The 23,198-nt window shown below is 46.6% G+C and overlaps 1 protein-coding gene across 6 annotated transcripts in view; it reads right to left on the bottom strand.

Moving 5' to 3' along the window:
• Window positions 1-23,198, bottom strand: part of LOC138364638 (tripartite motif-containing protein 5-like) — a 162,171-nt gene that overhangs the window by 93,742 nt on the left and 45,231 nt on the right. Inside the window, exon 1 of one of the 6 annotated variants that reach the window (XM_069324603.1) lies at window positions 11,225-11,375. The exons of the other annotated variants lie outside the window; for them this stretch is intronic. The gene's annotated coding sequence lies outside the window, so the exon portion shown is untranslated. Of the gene's footprint in view, window positions 1-11,224; window positions 11,376-23,198 lie in introns of those variants that run through there. 6 annotated transcript variants of the gene reach the window in all.

The raw sequence follows: 23,198 nt of genomic DNA, 5'->3' as shown, positions 1-23,198 counted from the left end.
GACCGGCTGGGAGCCCACACCAACCAGTTGTTGAGATAGGCCTACACCTGAACCACTAGCAGACACAGAAGGGCCACCACGAACTGGGAAGACGTGTGAATATGCGAGGCACCAGATTCAACCCAAAAGGAAGGCAACGAAAGCGGTAAGCCTGCCCCTCCACCACAAAACCTAACCAGTCCCTGAACTCCAGATGAATAGGGAGGTGCCAATATATATCCCGGAGATCCAGAAACACTAATCAACAACCCGGCTCTAACAGAAGTCAAACCAGGGACAGATTAGTTATCCAAAAGGAGGGGTAAGGAATCCAGAGGTTCAGACAGGACAAGTCCAGAATGAATTACATATCCGCACAGTCCCACTTCGGTACTGGAAACAGGCGGGAAACCCACCTGAGGGACAAGGTCTTTTCGACCACTCCCAAGCTCACCCACTCCAAGATGACCTGACGGAGTGAATGGGAAGTCAGCCCCGAATCCCCCGGTGGAAAGAGGAGCCACCCAATGCCACCACAGGCCGGATGACACAACCCGAAAAACACACAAATCATGGGATCAGACATGAGCAAACAGCACGAGTCCCTGCCCCCCCCCTCCCCCCCAGCATCCTGGCAACGGGGCAACCCACGAAATGGCCAACACCCAGTACGAGAAGGTGGCGCCGGTTCAAAAACTTACAACAAGGCCTACCTCGACCTGCAGAGACCCGAACCCTGGCACGATCCAGCCGGGAGCACGAGAACGCCGACCCCGGATCACCAACAAAGCAGAAAGAGGACGGCAACAGCAGAAGCTGCAAGGAACTGAGGAAGAACCTAGACTGCAAACAAAACAGATAAAAGAGTGGAGAAAACCCCAGAGCTGGGACCCAGGCCAAAGCAAGACAGCAGTCTCCTAGGCAGGAAGACCCAGGGACCGCCCCTCAAAAGAGGTCGGGGCCAGATTAGAGGCCAAGACTGGGCCACACTGGAGGAAACCACCAAGGGCCACCCAAACCTGTACAAGAGAAATTTGAGAGGAAAATCTCCGGGAGACGAAAACGAAGAACCCAAAGGAACCTGGAAATGAACCCGAACCCAAAACGGAGCCCGAAGCACCACAACTGCTGGCGGAAAACGTATCCTGGAAAAAACAACAACAGGCGGCTATAAAACATACTATTAGTCATATACAAATAATCAAACACACATTTACATATACACACGGAAAATGAAAAGGAAATGTGTGAAACACTAAACGAAAAGTTCCAAAGTGTGTTTGTACAAAATGAAATCTTTAGGGAACCAGATACAATAAGAATTCCAGAGAACAACATAGAGCACATAGAGGTGTCTAGAGACGAAGTGGAAAAAATGCTCAAGGAGCTCGGTAAGAACAAAGCAGCTGGCCCAGATGGCGTTTCACCATGGGTTCTGAGAGAATGTGCATCTGAGCTCAGCATTCCACTTCATCTGATCTTTCAGACATCCCTGTGTACAGGAATCGTAGCAGACGTGTGGAAACAGGCTAACATAGTTCCAATCTACAAAAGTGGCAGCAGGGAAGACCCCCTCAATTATAGACCTGTATCATTGGCAAGTGTAATAGTGAAAGTATTGGAAAAGCTAATCAAAACTAAATGGGTAGAACACCTGGAGAGAAATGATATAATATCAGACAGACAGTATGGTTTTCGATCTGGAAGATCCTGTGTATTGAATTTACTCAGTTTCTATGATCGAGCCACAGAGATATTACAGAAAAGAGATGGTTGGGTTGACTGCATCTATCTGGACCTGAAAAAGGCTTTCGACAGAGTTCCACATAAGAGGTTGTTCTGGAAACTAGAAAATATTGGAGGGGTGACAGGTAAGCTTCTATCATGGATGAAAAATTTTCTGACTGATAGAAAAATGAGGGCAGTAATCAGAGGCAATGTATCGGAATGGAGAAATGTCACAAGTGGAGTACCACAGGGTTCAGTTCTTGCACCAGTGATGTTTATTGTGTACATAAATGATCTACCAGTTGGTATACAGAATTATATGAACATGTTTGCTGATGATGCTAAGATAATAGGAAGGATAAGAAATTTAGATGATTGTCATGCCCTTCAAGAAGACCTGGACAAAATAAGTAGATGGAGCACCACTTGGCAAATGGAATTTAATGTTAATAAATGTCATGTTATGGAATGTGGAATAGGAGAACATAGACCCCACACAACCTATATATTATGCGAGAAATCTTTAAAGAATTCTGATAAAGAAAGAGATCTAGGGGTGGTTCTAGATAGAAAACTATCACCTGAGGACCACATAAAGAATATTGTGCAAGGAGCCTATGCTATGCTTTCTAACTTCAGAATTGCATTTAAATACATGGATGGCGATATACTAAAGAAATTGTTCATGACTTTTGTTAGGCCAAAGCTAGAATATGCAGCTGTTGTGTGGTGCCCATATCTTAAGAAGCACATCAACAAACTGGAAAAGGTGCAAAGACATGCTACTAAGTGGCTCCCAGAATTGAAGGGCAAGAGCTACGAGGAGAGGTTAGAAGCATTAAACATGCCAAAACTAGAAGACAAAAGAAAAAGAGGTGATATGATCACTACATACAAAATAGTAACAGGAATTGATAAAATTGACAGGGAAGATTTCCTGAGACCTGGCACTTCAAGAACAAGAGGTCATAGATTTAAACTAGCTAAACACAGATGCCGAAGAAATATAAGAAAATTCACCTTCGCAAATAGAGTGGTAGATGGTTGGAACAAGTTAGGTGAGAAGGTGGTGGAGGCCAAGACCGTCAGTAGTTTCAAAGCGTTATATTTTCCTGAGACCCAAGATTGCTTGAGATTGATTGACAAGATTTTCCTGAGATTGCTATCCAATCTCCCAACCTTTTTGTTCCCAATTTGAACATCTTTACCATTGAGATCATTGCTGTTTTCTTATATGTGCTGCCATTCTATTGTATGGTGTTTATAAATCTTGTTCATCTGTATCTTTTGCTACCCAGTCTCCCAATCTTTATGTACCCATTCTGAACATCTTTACCATTGTGATCATTGCTGTCTTATATGTGCTGTCAATCTGCTGTATGGTGTCTATTAATCTTGTTTAAATTACTAATCAAGCTGTCAATGTAATCAATCAGAGCTTTAATATAACAATGTGCTTTAATATACTTACTTATCTCTCTCATCTCATTTTTCTCTTGTAATGTATCTTTCATTTATCAATTCTGATTGAAGTTACCTACTTAAAATTGTCTGCTAGATTAAGGACCTGCCCGAAACGCTGCGCGTACTAGTGGCTTTACAAGAATGTAATTACTGTACTATCCAATGTATTGTCACAAACCCAATGTACCTTCTTGTATATATATAAATAAAATAAAATAAAATAAAATAAAATATGACAAAGAGTGCTGGGAAGACGGGACACCACGAGCGTAGCTCTCATCCTGTAACTACACTTAGGTAATTACACACTTAGGTAATTACACGGCTCTGGGAGAAGTAAAGTGATACCTCGGCTCACAAATGCCCCTCTTTACGAATTTTCAGGTTACGAGCCCAATTTCTTCGTAAAATCCAAATTGTGTTACAAACTTTGCCTAGGTAAAGTAGTTTGTTGATACACGTATGGCCGACCTAGCGTGTGGTGGCACGGCGACCGCGCCTCAGTTTAACAGTGCCTCCCACCTAGTGACAATCACGCCTGAATTCTTTGTAAAGAATTTCAGTGTTTTGGGATTTTTGGGTATTTGAACATAAAGGTAATCATTATATATCTTGCCATGGTCCCAAGAAAGTCAGTGGTAAGGTTCAATCTAAGAAAATAGTTATGAGTAGAGGCAGTAGAGGATGTCCCTTCCTCATTAACCCTTAAACTGCCCAACACTGCATATGAAGTTTTGAGTAACTGACGCAAAAGTGCGCATCACTGCATATGTAGTTTTGGAGTACTAAGGCAAGATTTAAACGGCCCGCGGATACACAGGGTTCACATCCTCCTTCCTCAGGGCTCTTGTAAACAAACGCCATTTTAAATAAAAATCGTGGGCAACATTACCAGGAGTGAGGGGCCTCAGTGCTGAGTGAACCACCAAGGCTGGTGCACGCAACATGAGCTCACAGCACTGCTGTTCAGCTTGTGACCACAGCATCGCCTAAAAATGTCAAAATATATATGTACATGCTATTATTTTGCGATGATAGTATTACAGAAGACCCCTGACTGTGTATATATATATATGTATATATATATATGTATATATATATATATATATATATATATATATATATATATATATTAAATATGACCGAAAAATTAAGATTAATAATTCTAACACAAATTTTCTCAATATTTCTTATATTTCTTTTCACTGTTGATGGTAACTGAAAAATCAATTCTCCAAAATTAATTTTTATTTCTAGTCTGACGCGACACTTGAACGCATTTCGTAATAACTTATTACATTTTCAAAGACTAGTTTACACACACACAACTATAACTAAACAGAGTTTAAACAGCTTCGATTTTATACCTGCATTTGTGTGAGGTGATATGTTACAACAGTTTTGGATGAGGTGAAAACAAACTTTCAACACAAGACAGAACACGAAACAATGGGTATAATATTTTGTAAGTTAAAGGGAAGAATGGAAGTAACTACAAAGGGCCTATTGGCCCATATTTCTTGATGCTTCTATATTGGTGCGGAGTCTTGAAGTGGGTAGAATATAGTTGTGCATTAATTGGCTGTTGATTGCTGGTGTCGACTCCTTATTGTGTAGTGCCTCGCAGATATCAAGCCACCTGCTATCGCTGTATCTATCGATGATTTCCGTGTTTTTTGTTAAGACTTCTCAGGTGATGGTCTGGTTGTGGGAAGAGATTATATGTTCCTTAATGGAGCCCTGTTGCTTATGCATCGTTAATCGCCTGGAAAAAGATGTTGTTGTCTTGCCTATATACTGAATTCTTTGAGGCTTACAGTCCCCAAGTGGGCATTTGAAGGCATAGACGACATTGGTCTCTTTTTAAAGCGTTCTGCTTTGTGTCTGGAGAGTTTCTCATGAATAGGTTGGCCGTTTTCTTGGTTTTATAGTAGATCGTCAATTTTATCTTCTGATTTTTGTCTGTAGGGATAACATTTCTATTAACAATATCTTTCAGGACCCTTTCCTCCGTTTTATGAGCTGTGGAAAAGAAGTTCCTGTAAAATAGTCTAATAGGGGGTACAGGTGTTGTGTTGTCTCTTCAGAGGTTGCATGGCGTTTCACCTTCCTTCTTATGATGTCTTCAACGAAACCATTGGAGAAGCCGTTGTTGACTAGGACCTGCCTAGTCAACAACGTTTTACAGGAACTTCTTTTCCACAGCTCATAAAACGGAGGAAAGGGTCCTGAAAGATATTGTTAATAGAAACGTTATCCCTACAGACAAAAATCAGAAGATACAATTGACGATCTACTATAAAACCAAGAAAACGGCCAACCTACTCATGAGAAACTCTCCAGACACAAAGCAGAATGCTTTAAAAGAGACCAATGTCGTCTATGCCTTCAAATGCCACTTGGGGACTGTAAGCCTCAAAGAATTCAGTATATAGGCAAGACAACAACATCTCTTTCCAGGCGATTAACGATGCATAAGCAACAGGGCTCCATTAAGGAACATATAATCTCTTCCCACAACCAAACCATCACCAGAGAAGTCTTAACAAAAAACACGGAAATCATCGATAGATACAGCGATAGCAGGAGGCTTGATATCTGCGAGGTACTACACATTAAGAAGTCGACACCAGCAATCAACAGCCAATTAATGCACAACTATATTCTACCCACTTCAAGACTCCGCATCAATATAAAAGCATCAAGAAATATGGGCCAATAGGCCCTATGTAGTTACTTCCATTCTTCCCTTTAACTTACAAAATATTATACCCATTGTTTCATGTTCTGTCTTGTGTTGAAAGTTTGTTTTCACCTCATCCAAAACTGTTGTAACATATCACCTCACCCAAATGCAGGTATAAAATTGAAGCTGTTTAAACTCTGTTTAGTTATAGTTGTGTGTGTGTAAATTAAAGTCTTTGAAAATGTAATAAGTTATTACGAAATGCGTTCAAGTGTCGCGTCAGACTAGAAATAAAAATTAATTTTGGAGAATTGATTTTTCAGTTACCATCAACAGTGAAAAGAAATATAAGAAGTATTGAGAAAATTCGTGTTAGAATTATTAATCTTACTTTTTCGGTCATATTTAATAATACATATACATATAAGTATAATCAATATGATGAACTAACACGACTTAATTTAGTAATTGCTAATGTAATGTACAAGATAAACTATATATACAGAGAGATTCAAATATATATATATATATATATATATATATATATATATATATATATATATATATATATATATATATATATATATATATATATATATATATATATATATGTCGTACCTAATAGCCAGAACGCACTTCTCAGCCTACTATGCAAGGCCCGATTTGCTTAACCCTTAAACTGCGCATGGCGTATATATACGCCCTGAGTAACATGTCCCATGGTGCGCATGGCGTATATATACGCCATAGGGTGCCAGGCCTGATTCAAATGGCCCGCGGCTACACGGGGTTCACAGTAGCTTCCTCAGGGCTCTTGTAAACAGATGCCATTTTTAAAAAAAATCGTGGGCAATATTCTCAGGTGTGAGAGGCACAGTACTGTTGGAGCAACCAAGGCCGGCGCACGCAGCATGAGCGAACAGCATTGATGTTCAGCTTGTGCCCACAGCATCGCCGAAAAATGTCAAAATAAATATATAATTGTTATTATTTAGCGATGACAATATTACAGATGACCAATGACTGTGATATAAATAACCAGGGTTGTGATAATAGCAGGATTGTTGTAATAATTAGCGCTGTGTGAGGAGTGATGCTGAGAGACGGAGGGAGACAGCATCGTTTACTGACTGTGTGGCCACCTGTTATTGTTTGCGTTCACCATACTAGGTCAGTGGTTCTCTATGGTGAACACAAATGTAGATACTTATATATAATGTGTGTATTAGTGTAATAACAGCAAAAGGATTATGCTGGGAGGAGCCATATGGGTGACGGAGGTGACGTCGTCTGCACGATTTCTCTAGCTGTTTAGAGGGTGGCCACTATGCTCTTTGGGCGCTCTACAAGCTTAGGTGTACAGTTACGGTGCATAAAACATGTAGATATTTATATATAACGTCTGTATATAGTGTAATAACACCACAACTGGTATTGTTGGGGGAGAAAGTTTAGTGCGTGTGACCTTGAAAGAGTGAGGGAGCCGCCAGCCGCCATCTGTGTATAGCGACGACTCTTAGTGCCTGAACTAACTATATCAGCTTAGCTGTACAGTTGTGGTGAACAAAATATACTCATACTTATATATAACGTCTGTATATAGTGTAATAACACCACAACTGGTATTGTTGGGGGAGAAAGTTTAGTGCGTGTGTTGAGGGAGTGGCAGTGAGTGGCTGGCTGGTGTGTGGCGGTAACTCCTCGTTGCTTTTCGACTCTCAATACCAACTTAGTGGTTCGTTATGGTGACCAAAACATGCCAATACTTATATATAACCTGTGTATAGAGTGTAATAGCAGCAAAACTATTTGTTTATTGTTTTATAAACATAATAATTGAATCACTAATACGCACATCATACTTTTGAGTATAGCGATTATTAACCACTTTTATTATATAAATATATTACAATACACACTATTGAATAATATTACTGCAAAAAAACTAAGAAAAAATCAATCGGAGACATTGAAACAATTAGGTAATAATATCTTTGTGGCAACTCCCATCTGTCAACGCGGGTGACGCTGACCGGGTCTGACGACCGCTCTGTCAACGCCCACTTTTTGCCAGACTTCCTCGGTCAATTGCGCCCAAAATATGTCACCTACGATTTTTTTTTTTATTTTTTCCGTGCTCAGGGGACACAAATTAACATGTTTAGAAGACGAAAAAAATTTTTTGAATTTTTTTTTTTCTTGCGCACAGGGGTGTAAATGTCCATATGACCCCTGAGCAGTGTAAGGGTTAATAAGCCAAGTTTTCATGAATTAATTGTTTTTCGACTACCTAACCTACCTAACCTAACCTAACCTAACTTTTTCGGCTACCTAACCAAACCTAACCTATAAAGATAGGTTAGGTTAGGTTAGGTAGGGTTGGTTAGGTTCGGTCATATATCTACGTTAATTTTAACTCCAATAAAAAAAAATGACCTCATACATAATGAAATGGGTAGCTTTATCATTTCATAAGAAAAAAATTAGAAAAAATATATTAATTCAGGAAAACTTGGCTTATTAGGCAAATCGGGCCTTGAATAGTAGGCCAAAAAGTGAGTTCTGGCTACTAGGTACGACATATATATATATATATATATATATATATATATATATATATATATATATATATATATATATATATATATATATATATATATATAAGGATGTAGCCAGGCATTGAATGACGGTCAATGAATGAGTGCCCAGAGTCAAAAAAAGATTCAGTCGCTGAAAAAGTAAATCAAAAGTTACCAAAATTTTGGGCTATGCCCCACAGTGTAATGAACAACAAGATATACGGACATATTAAAGCAACGTTAAAATGCACACAAAGTGTCCAATCAACATACCACAAACAATACCCAACACTTATCCAAAAATCGACAGCCAGTGCCTGGCTGACAGTGTAGCCAGACCGTATAATCTCGCATGTAGAGTGTAGACACTATAGTGGCATGACACAGCTCAGCCATGTAATATTCTGGGAGCATCGCTAGTGGATTATGTCCTACGTTGTGTATGCATTAGGATAAGAGAAAGCGTAGAGTAGAGGAGGAGAGGGCATCACTCCGAGCCACCCTACTCCTGCATTCAGAGAAAAACTAATAAGTTTCCCTATATAGAAAATCCAGAACTCTGCCAGTATCAAGAGGGCTATGACTGGAGAGAGAGAGTAGCTAGTGCGGTGTATTACCCGTGAGAACGGTCGCAGAACACCAACACATGTTATACTGTCTAGAAACAAAACTATCTCCCTCGGGCCATGCTCAGAATGCATGAGGTCCAAGCTGACTCCACCCTTGTTTCGGAGAGGGTAGCCAACAATGTTTATTTAACAATTATTTTTATTGCCGAGACAGATTACGGAGATGAGATGTGATTAGAAAATAATTAGATATAGTATTGAAAGATGATACGTAGTATGGAAGTGAACCAACGAGTCCAAGAAAGGACTGGAGGTAATCCTCACAAGAAACTGACAGGCGTACCAATAATATGTGAATTATCGAAGTTCTTCTCAAACCTTCGAGACCCTAGATAATCAAGCACTAAATCACAGAGGCACATATGGGCCCATTGGTATACTTGACCAAGTCATGCAGGATCCCGATACAATTCTTACATGAATGTGACATGACGCAGAAGAATACATGTCCTAGATAGAAATGTTGTTAAAATTATCCACAGGAAGGACGGAACTGAAGGACCCGAAGGGACACGGAACTGAACCGGGGAGGGACCATCACCAAAACCAACTCGTATGTAGAGAGGGAAGGAAAGGAAAACCCCCACTCCCTGTAAAAGTAAGCCCCACTCAAAGGGTAGGAAAACCCAGTTGAGTCCAATGGGGCTCAACGTCCCCACGCCCCCCCCCCAACCCCGAGAACCTCTATACCAGGTCCCGGGGCCGAATTGTCCTCCAAAGCTCAGGCCTCAAAATCAGAAGCCGGGCCAGCCGTAAAACACTAAGAAGGGGGGGGGGGGGGGGGGCACTGGTCAGACTCATATGCAACAACTGGAGGAACCGAATCAAATGCCTCTGTCGCCACCCCAGAAGGGGCAACCCCCGAAACTTCCCGAGTCTCAGAACCCTCTAAACTTCCCCCGCCCCCCACCTCCCCGACCGTGAAGCCCACAGACACTCCAGTGCCGGAAGCAAGGAGAGGGGGGGGGGGGGGGGAAACCAGAATGAACCACAGCAGGGGAAGAACGAGGGGGGTGCGGACTGAACCAAGGTCGAAACGCCCAATACCCCCAAGTCCGGGTCCCTACAAGCAAAGCAGGGTAGCCTCGGGGCATCCAGGGTAGCAATCAACCTAGCATGTTGCAGCAACCTAAACCTAGCACCTCACGCCTGACAGCTGGGTGGACAGCACTTCAGATTCGTAGTCCTGAGATTTCGGGTTCAATCCCCGGTAGAGGCGGAGACAAATGGGCAAAATGTTTCTTTCACTCTGATGCCCCTGTTACCTAGCAGTAAATAGGTAACATGGGAGTTGGACAGCTGCTATGGGCTGCTTCCTGGGGGTGGAGGCCTGGTCGAGGACCGGGCCACGGGGACACTAAGTCCCAAAATCTTCTCAAGATAACCTCAAGATAGCATGCAACGCCTGAGCCGCCTGCACCCAGATAGTGTCATCAGCGGATTGGGTAAAGTGAATCACAAACAAGACTCCAGGTTGAAGGTATCACCGACCCAACAGGCAGCATAACGGAGGAAGAAACAATGAGTTTCACCCTGAGACAAGGGAACAGAGTAACCCTCAAACTCGCACAAGGAGAGAGGGGACCCAGGGGTCACATCCATTGAACCCCTTGCACCCCCGCTTGATTTCCCAGGGGCCTTAGACTGTTATCGCGAAGGGCAAGCCCAGGCAGGGTACTGCTAACCGGCGCCCATGTCTATCAAACAAACGTCTAAAACTGACCCCCCCCCCCCCCCGCCCGGACGTGTCCACTCACGGGGGCCAAGCAAGGGGGTACCACTGAACATAGGAGGTCAAAACCCTAAGATAACTGGGGATAGGGGAACAAAAGTAGACACCCCCACCAGGCACAAACAAAAATGAAAAGAAAACCCCTTCAAGAGGACAACGTAACCAGAAGGAAAAAAACTGGCCACTGTAATAGGTGAAAACTAGCTGCGCAGTAACCTGCGCCCCTACCAGTGTAAAAACTACCACTTACCCCCAAGGTAAACAAGGGAGGAAACTCCCCAACACACTCGGGGCAGTCAATCACCGAGCAGCAAAAGACCAACAGAGGTAGTCCCAAGGTGACTTGTGGAAGATAAACCCAAGCCCCAAGGGCAGTACTTACAGGGCACTCAGGGAAGGGAACCCTAAGCACATGTAGCTTGAGTACCTGTGAATATTACTCCCAGCTCGCACGCCACCATAAGAGCAGTACTGGACACAAGGCACAGCACAACACATGAGAGAATCTGGAGCTGGAGCCACACGACCGAGCCACAATCACATCAGCCGAGAACTGACAGGTGGATAGCCGGCGCGATGGGTCTGGGGCTCCCCCTTCCCCTTCCCCCTCCTTCTGGGAGGGGAGGGGGGGGGGAAGCTGCGTAGAAAAGTGGCGCAGCAAGTGTGACGTCATGCTTGTTTTTCAATTGGGGAGTTCTGTTTACTTGTTAGTTTTCTGTAGTTGTTTTAACCAGATTAGGGGTTTGTGTTGGGGTGCCTACCTTTCTGGGTGCCCGGCCCGGTTGATGGCAGACATAGAATGCTCCACACAATAAATAAAGTATGTAAAATAAAATAATAAAATAAAATAAAGTAAAATAAAGTAAACTTGGGAATAAAGTAAGCAATGCGTTATAATCTGGAAGAAAATAAGGAGGTTGAAGCAGTTGAAAAACCTGACTTCAGGAGAGGACATTATGGCGACCTTAGAATTTTTTTTAGTGAGTATAATTGAACAGACTTGTTGCTAGGCAAGGAAGTAAATGAGATGTATGTCAAGTTTTGTGAAATATATGATAGAGGCACAAAAAAATTTATACCAAAACAGAGATGCAGAACTAGAAACAGGACTGGTTCAACAGATATTGCGAGAGGACCAGAGACCAAAAGACACAAAAATGGAATAAATGCAGGAGAGGCCAAACCCCCAAACATACCAGCGATACAAAGATGCAAGAAACAACTACACGGCAGTGAGGAGAGAGGCAGAAAGAAATTTTGAAAAAGGGATTGCAGACAAATGTAAAACAGAACCAGGTCTATTCTATAAATTCATAAACAACAAATTGCAGGTAAAGGATAATATTCAGAGGTTGAAAATGGGAAAAAAATTCACGGAAAATGAAAAGGAAATGTGTGAAACATTAAATGAAAATTTCCAAAGTGTGTTTGTACAAAATGAAATCTTCAGGGAACCAGACACAATATGAATTCCAGAGAACAACATAGAGCACATAGACGTGTCTAGAGACGAAGTGGAAAAAATGCTCAAGGAGCTAAGTAAGAACAAAGCAGTTGGTCCAGATGGAGTTTCACCATGGGTTCTGAGAGAATGTGCACCTGAGCTCAGCATTCCACTTCAACTGATTTTTCAGGCATCCCTGTTTACAGGAGTTGTAGCTGATGTGTGGAAAAAGGCTAACATAGTTCCAATCTACAAAAGTGGCAGCAGGGAAGGCCCCCTTAACCCTTAAGCTGCTAAGGGGTCCTGAGGAGATTTACACCCCTGTGCGCAAGAAAAAAAAATTCTAAAAAATTATTTTGTCTTCTAAAAATGTTAATTTGTGTTCCCTGAGCATGGGGGAAAAAAATCGTAGGTCACATATTTTGGCCGCAATAGGCCGAGGAAGTCTGGTAAAATGTGGAAGTTGACAGAGCGGTCGTCAGAGACCGTCAGCGTCACCCGAGCTGACAGGTGGGAGTTGCCACAAAGATATTATTACCTAATTATTTCAATGTAATTGATTTGTTTAGTTTTTTTGCAGTAATATTATTCAATAGTGTGTAGTGTGATAGATTTATATAATAAATGGGGTGAATCATCGCTATACTCAAAAGTATGGTGTGCATATTAGTGATTCAATTATTATGTTCATAAAACAATAAACAAATAGTTTTACTGTTATTACACTCTATACGTAGGTTATATATAAGTATCTGCATGTTTTATTCACCATAATGAACCACTAAGGGTACGTTAGTATTATGAGTCGAAAAGCAACGAGGAGTGACCGCCACACACCAGCCAGCCACTCCCTCAACAACGCCTCACTCGTCTACTTTCTCCTCCCACCGTCCTGTTATTTATTTAATTTACTATATACAGACGTTATATATAAGGATCTACATGTTTTGTTCAACACAACTGTGCAACTAAGCTGATATAGTTAGTTCAGGCACCAAGAGATGTCGCTACACAAAGTCAGCTGGCGGCTACCTCCCTCACTCATTCAAGGTCAGGTGCACTAAAATTTCTCCCCCAACAGTACTGTTTGCAGTGTTGTTACACTATATACACTCTCTTATAAATGTATAAGTATATACATTTGTGTTCACCATAGAGAACCACTGAGCTGGTATAGTGAATGCAGACAATAACAGGTGACCACACAGTCAGTAAACGATGCTATCTCCTTCCGTCCCTCAGCACTACTCTTCTCACAGCGCTAATTATCACAACAATCCTGCTATTATCACAATCCTGGTCATTTTTATCACAGTCAGGGGGTCATCTGTAATACTGTCATTGCTAAATAATAGAAGTTACATATTTATTTTGATATTTTTAGGTGATGCTGTGGTCACAAGCTGAACAGTAATGCTGTTATCTCATGCTGTGTGCACCAGCCTTGGTTGCTCCCACAGTACTGTGGCTCTCACACCGGAGAATATTGCCCACGATTTTTTTTTATACATGGCATCTCTTTACAAGAGCCCTGAGGAAGCTAATGTTAACCCTGTGTAGCCGCGGGCCATTTGAATCGTGCCTGGCACCCTGACCTGTATATATTATAGTCCTGTATCATTGACAAGTGTAATACATAGTCAAAATATTGGAAAAAATAAATAAAACTAAATGGGTAGAACACCTGGAGAAAAACGATATAATATCAGACAGACAGTATGGTTTTCGACCTGGAAAATCCTGTATAACGAACTTACTCAGTTTCTATGACCGAGCCACAGAGATTTTACAGGAAAGAGATAGTTGGGTTGACTGCATCTATCTGGACCTAAAAAAAGGATTTCGACAGAGTTCCACATAAGAGGTTGTTTTGGAAACTGGAACATATTGGTGGGGTGACAGGTAAGCTTCTAACATGGATGAAAAATTTCCTAACTGACAGAAAAATGAAGGCCGTAATCAGAGACAAGGTATCAGATTGGAAGAATGTCATGAGTGTAGTACCACAGGGTTCAGTTCTTGCACCGGTAATGTTCATTGCCTACATAAACGATCTACCAGTTGGAATAAAGAATTATATGAACATGTTTGCTGATGATGCTAAGATAATAGGGAAGATAAGAAACCTAGATGATTGTCATGCTCTTCAAGAAAACCTGGACAAAATAAGTATATGGAGCAACACTTGGCAAATAGAATTTAATGTGAATAAATATCATGTTATGGAATGTGGAATAGGAGAACACAGACCCCACACAACCTATAAATTATGTGAGAAATCTTTAAAGAATTCTGACAAAGAAAGGGATGGACTTGAGACTGGTCCAGGACGGACCGAAACGTCGTCGTCCCTTCACCTTCTAGTGTGTGGTCTGGTCAACATACGTTAGCCATGTTATTGTGACTCATCGCCTGCAAAGGGATCTAGGGGTGGTTCTAGATAGAAAACTGTCACCTGAGGACCACATTAAGAACATTGTGCAAGGAGCCTTTGCTACACTTTCTAACTTCAGAATTGCTTTTAAATACATGGATGTTGAAATACTAAAGAAATTGTTCACGACTTTTGTTAGACCAAAGCTGGAATATGCAGCGGTTGTATGGTGCCCATATCATCAACAAACTGGAAAAGGTGCAACGACATGCCACTAAGTGGCTCCCAGAACTGAAGGACAAGAGCTACGAGGAGAGGTTATATCTTGAGGTTATCTTGAGATGATTTCGGGGCTTTTAGTGTCCCCGCGGCCCGGTCCTCGACCAGGCCTCCACCCCCAGGAAGCAGCCCGTGACAGCTGACTAACACCCAGGTACCTTGTTGACCAGACCACACACTAGAAGTTGAAGGGACGATGACGTTTTGGTCCGTCCTGGACCATTCTCAAGTCGATTGTGATGAGGAGGTAGGGTCAGGCAATAAATAGGCAAGAGAGAGCTGAGGAGGAAAGTCAGGTGTAGGGGATAGTAATAATGAGAACTGCAGAAGGCCTATTGGCCCATACGAGGCAGCTCCTATTATAACCACCGAAGGAGATAGTAACAGGAATAAGAAGGGGATAGCAAGGGAGCGTAGGAGAAGACAATGAACAGAGTGTGTGGTCTGGTCAACATACTTCAGCCACGTTATTGTGACTCATCGCCTACCCAGGTACCTATTTTACTGCTAGGTAACAGGGGCATAGGGTGAAAGAAACTCTGCCCATTGTTTCTCGCCGGCGCCTGGGATCGAACCCAGGACCACAGGATCACAAGTCCAGAGTGCTGTCCGCTCGGCCGACTGGCTCCCCTGTTTCGAGGCATTAAATATGCAAAAATTAGAAGATAGAAGAAAAAGAGGCGATATGATCACTACATACAAAATAGTAACAGGAATCGATAAAATTGATAGGGAAGAATTCCTGACACCCGGAACTACAAGAACAAGAGGTCATAGATTTAAACTAATGAACTAAACTAATAGATTTAAACTAATGAAACAAAGCTCCCGGAGAAATATAAGAAAATTTCCTTTTGTAAACAGAGTGGTAGACAGTTGGAACAAGTTAGGTGAGAAGGTGGTGGAGGCCAAAACCGTCAGTAATTTCAAAGCGTTATATGACAAAGAGTGCTGGGGGGACGGCTATCAGCCTGGATAGGGGAAAAGAGGATAACTACCAAGGGGAAAACTGATAAAAGCTTAACCCCTGTGATGTGTATATTCCCCCCCCCCCCAGAAAGGGATGAAAACCCCCTACACAGAAGGCACAAAAGGCTCAAGAAGAGGCAAAGAGCCCAAGCGCTGCAATCGGGCTCCCACAAAGACCCGAGAACCCACAACAGGGGCTCCTAGGCCAGAGCCGTCCTCAATGCCCACTACCCCTGCAGAAAAGGTAAAGTCTAGGAAAAAAGCAGAAAAAAAAGGGGTCTGCTGGTAGGACCCAGAAGCCTCGGCAGGAGGAACAGGCTCAAATGCCTCCGTCACCGACCCGAATGGGGCAACCCCCGAAGCCGCCAGACTCAGGAGCAGGGAGGGGGGGAAAAGGGCCGAGCAAACAACAGGGAAAGGACTGAGAAGTGCAGATGGAACCAGAGTCGAAGCAACAAACACCTCCAAGTCTGGATCCCTTGCAACGCTGAAGATGCCTGTACTCGAACATCAGTGTCAAGAGTGTGAGAAATTAGAGCAGAAGCAGAGAACATGTCTCACAAGATTCTGGATCAAAGGTGTCGTTGACCTAACAAGCAGCATGATAAAGGCATAAAAGGTGACTGTCACCCTGAGACAAGGGCACAGAACAACCCTCAAACTCGCACAAGGCGAGGTGGAACTCAGAAGACGCATCCACTGGTCAACTGAGCCCCGACGGGGATTTCCAGGGCCCCCAGGCTGACTGCTACGTGAAACCCAGGCAAGGCACTGCCAAAACCAGTTAAACCCAAAACTACCAAGGGGAAAACTGTTAAAAGCTGAACCCCTGTGATGTGTACAATCACGGGGGCATAGTGAAGGGCCACCCAAATACCTTAATGTAGACGAATTGCCAAATAAGGAAGACCGCCCCTCCAAGGAAGGAAAAAAAAACACGCAAGAGTACAGCATCACCAAAGGAACAGAACACAGCCACTACGTAGGTAGGCAAGCTGGGCAGTATCTTGCATCCCAACCAGCAAGACAACACTACTTCCTACCCAAGGCCAAACAAAGGCCACAAAAACCACAGCTGGCCCCAAGGGCGGGGCAAAAACTGAGCAGCAAGAACTCCTACGGAAGTGGAATCCTGAAAGCTCTATGGAAGATAACCCCTAGAACTCATGGGTAGTACTTACAGGGCAAATAGGAAAGGGAGCCTTAACCCTTAACCATTAAACTGTTCAACACGTCATATGACGTGTTGAGTAACTTATGCAAAAGTGCATATCACGTCATATGACATTTTGGAGTACTACACAAGATTTAAACGACCCGCAGATACACGGGGTTCACATTACCTTCCTCAGGGCTTTTGTAAACAGACGACATTTAAAAAAAAAATATCATGGGCAATATTCCCGGGAGTGAGGGGCCTCAGTACTGAGTAAGCCACTAAGGCTGGCGCATTCACCATGAGCTCACAGCACTGCTGTTCAGCTTGTGACCACAGCATCGCCTAAAAATGTAAAAAATATATGTAACTGGTATTATTTAGTGATGATAGTATTACAGAAGACCCCTGACTGTGATAATAATGACCAGGATTCTGATAATAGCAGGATTGTTGTGATAATTTGTGCTGTGCTGTGGGAGGAGTAATGTTGAGGGTGGGAGGGCTGTAGCGTCGTCTGCCGAATCTGTGTGGTCACGTGTTGCTGTCAGCACTTACTATACCAGCTTAGTGGTTTGCTATAGTGAACAAAACATGCAGATACTTACATATAATGTCTGTATATAGTGAAAAAAGCAAAAACAGTATGGTGGGAGGAGAATGTTGGCAAGTCAGGTGAGGTGAGGGAGGGAGTGGTGGCCAATGACTGGCTGGCTAGCTGGTGTACCGGCCACTCCTTGCTACTTTTAGACTCATCATACCAACTTAGTGCTTCGTTATGGTGAACACAAATGTAGATACTTATTACACTATATATACACGTTATATATAACAGCAAAAGGGGTGTTGGGAGAAGCCATTTTGGTGAGGGTGGGGGCATCACATTCCTGACTTGTCATGCTGTGCAAGGGTGGCCACTATGCTCTTTGTGCACTATACCAGTTTAGATGAACAGTTATGGTGAACAAAGCATGTAGATACTTATATATAATGTCTGTATATAGTGAATAAAGGTAAAAAAACCAGCGTTGAATGTAATGAAACGCCATTTTCTGGGTGAGTCCCGGAGGCTCCCCGGAGCTATCCCAGGCTAATATGCTAATGTCAGACTTTGGCATCAGTCATGTGTATGGAGTTCTTAGGCCTACCGGGGACCACGGCCAGAACCGGGCCCCCTCAGAGAGGCAAGGGGAGCAATGGCCTATAGAAGCCCCCGTGTAGTTGGAAGCATTCTATGTCTGCCATCGACCGGAACAGGCACCCAGAAAGGTAAGCGCCCCAAAACAAACCCCTATTCTGGTTAAAATTGCTACCTAAAACCGAACTAGTGGATAGAACTCCCCAACCGAAAACAAGCAAACTAGTGTGACGTCACACACTGCCGCGCCGCTGTCTGCGCAGCTCCCCCCTCCCCGGGAGGGGGAAGGGGGAGCCCCAGACCCCCCGCGCCGGCTACCCACACCTCAGTTCTTGAGGCTGGATGTCAAAAACGCGAAAAACCGCCGACCGGAGGGAGGGAGGGATGCCGGGGAGCCTCCGGGACTCACCCAGAAAATGGCGTTTCATTACATTCAACGCTGGTTTTCTGGGGGGAGCCCCGTCGGCTCCCCGGAGCTAACTACCCACAGACAGAAAAAGAGGGACTTACCCGGGAGGCGGTCGTCGCTCACCCCTCAACTCGAAGCCGAGACAACTGGCTGCAACCGCCGACCCAAAGCAACACAGGCCCGACGAGGCCCAGGGACATTCACAAGGTAACGAGCAGCCAGGACCCTGTTCGACCGCCAAAATCCCCGAATATCAGACCAAGACATATTCCCAAAGAAAGCAAGAGCGGTTCGCGGCAGCAAGAGCCGCGAACTTACGAACGTCATGGGCACGGGGATAGACCGCAGGCTGGCTGGACCTAATAACCCTGCGGACGACCTGAGAGACCCGAACCCGCGAACAGGGAAGAAGGGAAACCGGATCAACCCACAGCGCGTCCCCGGACACAGAAGCTGTGGCGCGCAAATAACGGCGAAGCGCCGCAACCAGACACAAAACATGATGCACCCCTGGCCTGACCAACCAAGCATCAACCACCCATGGACCCCTCCAGAACGCAGCAGTCTCATTCTTTGCCAGAAAAGAAGGAGACGGCTGCAAACGAACAAAACTATCACCACGACCAAAAGAGCAGAAACCCCTGCGCCGGAGGAGAGCATGAAGCTCCCCTACCCGACCCCCAGAGGCCAAAGCCAACAAGAAAAGTGCCTTGGAAAAACAATCCTGGACCGAAGGGGCCACAACGAAACGAGGAGATGAAAGGAAAGCGAGCACTCTGTCCAAAGACCAGGACGGCTCAGGCGACGCATGAGCAGGCCGGAGGTGAAACAATGCACGAGACAGCTTGCGAAACGGAGCAGACGTAACATCGATACCGAAAGCAAGCTGAAGCGGCTCCGCCAGCGCCGCACGATACGAAGCGACAGTGTTAGGCATAAGATGACGGTCCTGAAACAACCACGAGAGGAAGGACAAGACCACCCGAACAGACAAGGAGCTAACACGACGAAGACGCAAAAAGAAACGGAAGGACCGCCAGGAAACTTCATACTGCCGCCGAGAAGAAGCCCTCAGGTGGGACACCAACAAGGAGGCCACCTGATCACCATAGAGATGATGATAGACTCGAGTCAAAAAAACCATACGCGAAGACTCGAGGAGAAGATCGAACCAGCTACGTGACGTACCGGCTCGATCTGCTGAAAGAGGCGGAGCCGCGGGAAAACCCTCGGGTTCGGACACCGAGTAACCAGCGCCTGAAACCAAGGCTGGGCCGGCCACCAAGGGGCCAGAAGGACAACTCTCCCCCGGTAAGTCTCTAAGCGAGTCAGGACCTGGAGCAACAGCCGAACCGGGGGAAAGAGGTACAGGAACCCCCACCTCGACCAGTCGAGCCGAAAGGCATCGACCCCGACGGCCTCGCAATCGGGGAAGGGCGCCGCATAAACGGGAAGACGCCGCGACCACGCCGACGCGAAGAGGTCCACCTCGGGGCGCCCGAACGTCTGGCAAAGCCAACGGAAGGACTCGTCGTCGACTGTCCACTCCGTGGAGAGGGGAACGAAGCGAGATAGGGCATCGGCCAAGACGTTGGACACGCCCCGTACGTGAACCGCCAGGAGAGCCAAACCCCGAGAACTCAGCAGACGAGTCACCCGAAGCGACCAACCCCAAAGAGACAAGGACCGCATCGAACCCCCGCGGTTCAGGCAATGAACCACCGGAGAGCAGTCCGAATGGAGCCGAATCGTCGATCCGCGGGCCACCCGAATCCTCCCCAGAGCAAACCACACTGCCGCGAACTCCCGCACCGTACTGTGAGCTCGACGGAAGGACGGATCCCAACGCCCCTGGCCGGCCTGGTGAGCACTGGTCACAAAACCCCAGCCGAGAGACGACGCATCCGTGTACACATCGAGCGAGGGCTCGGGTAGGCGCCAAGGCACTGAACCCCGAAAAACCCGAAGAGGAAGCCGGTGACGCAGCAACCGACGCAAGTCCCCCGGGGGTCGAACTCTGCGATCGCGAGAGAGGCGGAAGGGGGAACCCCGAAGGAACCAGAACAGCCGTCGAAGCCAAACCCGACCCGGCGGGTAGACCACCATCGCGAAGTTCAGGCTCCCGCACAGCCCCTCGAGCAACCGCCGGGTGACCCGAGGGCCCTCCAGAAACAGACGAAGGCGGGACCGCAGCCGCAGGAGAGACTCCAGAGGGAGAGACAAGGAGGCGGTTCGAGAGTCCCACACGAGACCCAGCCAAGTCCGAACCTGAGAGGGAACCAGATGGGACTTCCTCCAGTTCACCAAGAACCCGAACCCGGCGAGCTGGGAAAGAACCAAATCCCTGGCTAGCAAGCAAGCTGACTGGCTGGGAGCCCAAACCAGCCAGTTGTCGAGGTAGGCCAACACCCGAACACCTAGGAGACGCAAACGAGCCACCACAACCCGTGTAAGGCGTGTGAACACACGAGGTGCCAGGTTCAACCCGAACGGGAGACAACGAAAGCGGTAACTCAGACGCCCCACTACAAAACCGAGCCAGTCCCTGAACCGCGGATGAATCGGGACATGCCAATAAGCGTCCCGGAGGTCCAGGGACACCATCCAAGCTCCCGGCTCCAAGAGGAGCCGAACCTGAGACAGCGTAGTCATCCGAAAGGAGGGGCAATGAACCCAGGGGTTCAGACGGGACAAGTCCAGAATGAACCGCAGGTCCGCGCAGTCCCGTTTCGGAACCGGAAACAGACGGGAAACCCATCTGAGGGACGACGTCGTTTCGACGACGCCCAAGCGTACCCACTCCAAGACTACGCGACAGAGCGCAGGGTAAGAAGCCTGCCCTGCCAGCCCCGACCCCCCAAAGGGGGGAGGGGCCACCCAACGCCACCGCAGGCCGCGAGACACGACCCGAAAGGCCCACGAATCGTGGGACCAGGCGCGAGCGAACAGCGCAAGCCGCCCCCCCATCGCCCCGTCAAAGGGGCAAACCGTGAAAGGGCCGGCGACCCTTACGAGACCCAGAACCCCGCACAGCGCGAACACAGTGCTGACCAGACGAGGGAGGGTCCGCAGGAGGAGCCAACCCCAAACCTGACACCAGAGGCCTACCACGACGAGAGGAACCCCGAGCCCTGGCACGACCTTTCCGGGAAGACCCACCCCGGGACCCCCGGAAAACCAACAAGTCCGACATCGGACGACAAGCCGCCGACGCAGCCTGAATAAACTGCGCCACGGCCGACTCCCCAAACAGGAGAGGACAAAAAGGTGAAGAACGCCTAAGAGCCAGAGCCCAAGCAGATTCCACGGAGGAACCCAGCACCGCCTGCCGACACGCGAGACGGGAAGCATAGAACAGGGAAACCGCATCCCGCAAAATCGGCGTGAACAGCTTCAACAAGGCAGCCGACGAACGCGCAGCCGAGGACAAGGTGCCGGACCCCGGGACGGACCCAAGCGACCCCACATCCTCCATGAGCCAATCCGAAGACAGCTCCAGGAGGGAAAAGAACCGCAAGGCCGAACACAAAAGGCCCCGAGCGCGCAAGTCCTCCGCCACGAGCGCCGCCGAAAGGGAGGGAACCTGCACATGGAGCTGAATAACGCCCACATCGCGGGGAAGGGCAGGGGCAAACAAGCACTCATTCAGGTACTCAAGATCACCCCCCAGGAAAACCTGAAGCACCGTGGAAGCTTCCCGCCACTCCAGCGTGCGGGAACGACAGAAGGAATGCCAGGAATCCAGACCAAACAAGGGGCAGTCTGCTAGCCAGGACGACTCCGGAACCTCGTAACGGAGCCAGAAAGGGAACGAAGTCCCAAACCTGAACGTGGACGGATCCATTTCCGAGGCATAATCCGGGTCACGCAGGAGGTAAGCTGCAAAGGCCGCTCGCACCACACCAGGTTGGATGCGATACGCCGAAAACCTCCGGAAGGACGGAACCGACGTACCCGGGGGAACAAGGAACCGTACCCGGGGAGGGGCCGATACCAAATCCAACTCGTACGCAGAGGGGGGGAAAGAAAACCCCACTCCTTGTAACAATAAGCCCCGCTCAGTGGGAAGAAAAACCCAGGCGGGGTCCAGCGGGGCCCAAGGCCCCCAAGTCAGCCCCTCCCCAGCCTCGAGGTCCGTCACCACAGGACCCGAGGCCGAGTCCTCTCCCCAAGCCCCGACCCCACAAGACAAGGACGGAGCAGCCGGAAAAGCTGGAGGAAGGGGGGCCCACTGGTCAGACCCTGAAGCTTCGGCCGGGAGACAAGACTCGAATGCCTCTGCCGCCCCCCCGGAAGGGGCAACCCCCGAAGCTGCCCGAGTCTCGAGATCAAGTAACCCCTGCTCCGACCCCGAAACCCTCAGACGCTTCGGGGCCGGAAGCAGGGGCGGGGGACCAGAACGAACAGAAGGGGAAGGACGAGGAGGTGCGGACTGACCCAGGATCGAAGCGACCCCCACCCCCAAGTCCGGGTCTCGAAAAGCAAAGCGGGGCAGCCCCGGGGCATCCGGGGAAGCAACCAACCGAGCGCGTTGCAACAGACGAAACCTAGACTGCAACGCCCGTGCCGCCTGTACCCGAATAGAATCATCAGAGGATTGGGTAAATTGAGTCACAAGCAAGCAGCAACACT

This window comes from Procambarus clarkii, chromosome 14, assembly GCF_040958095.1.
Source record: "Procambarus clarkii isolate CNS0578487 chromosome 14, FALCON_Pclarkii_2.0, whole genome shotgun sequence".
Classification (NCBI taxonomy): Eukaryota; Metazoa; Arthropoda; class Malacostraca; order Decapoda; family Cambaridae; genus Procambarus; species Procambarus clarkii.
This window is presented reverse-complemented; position numbering and strand designations above follow the sequence as displayed.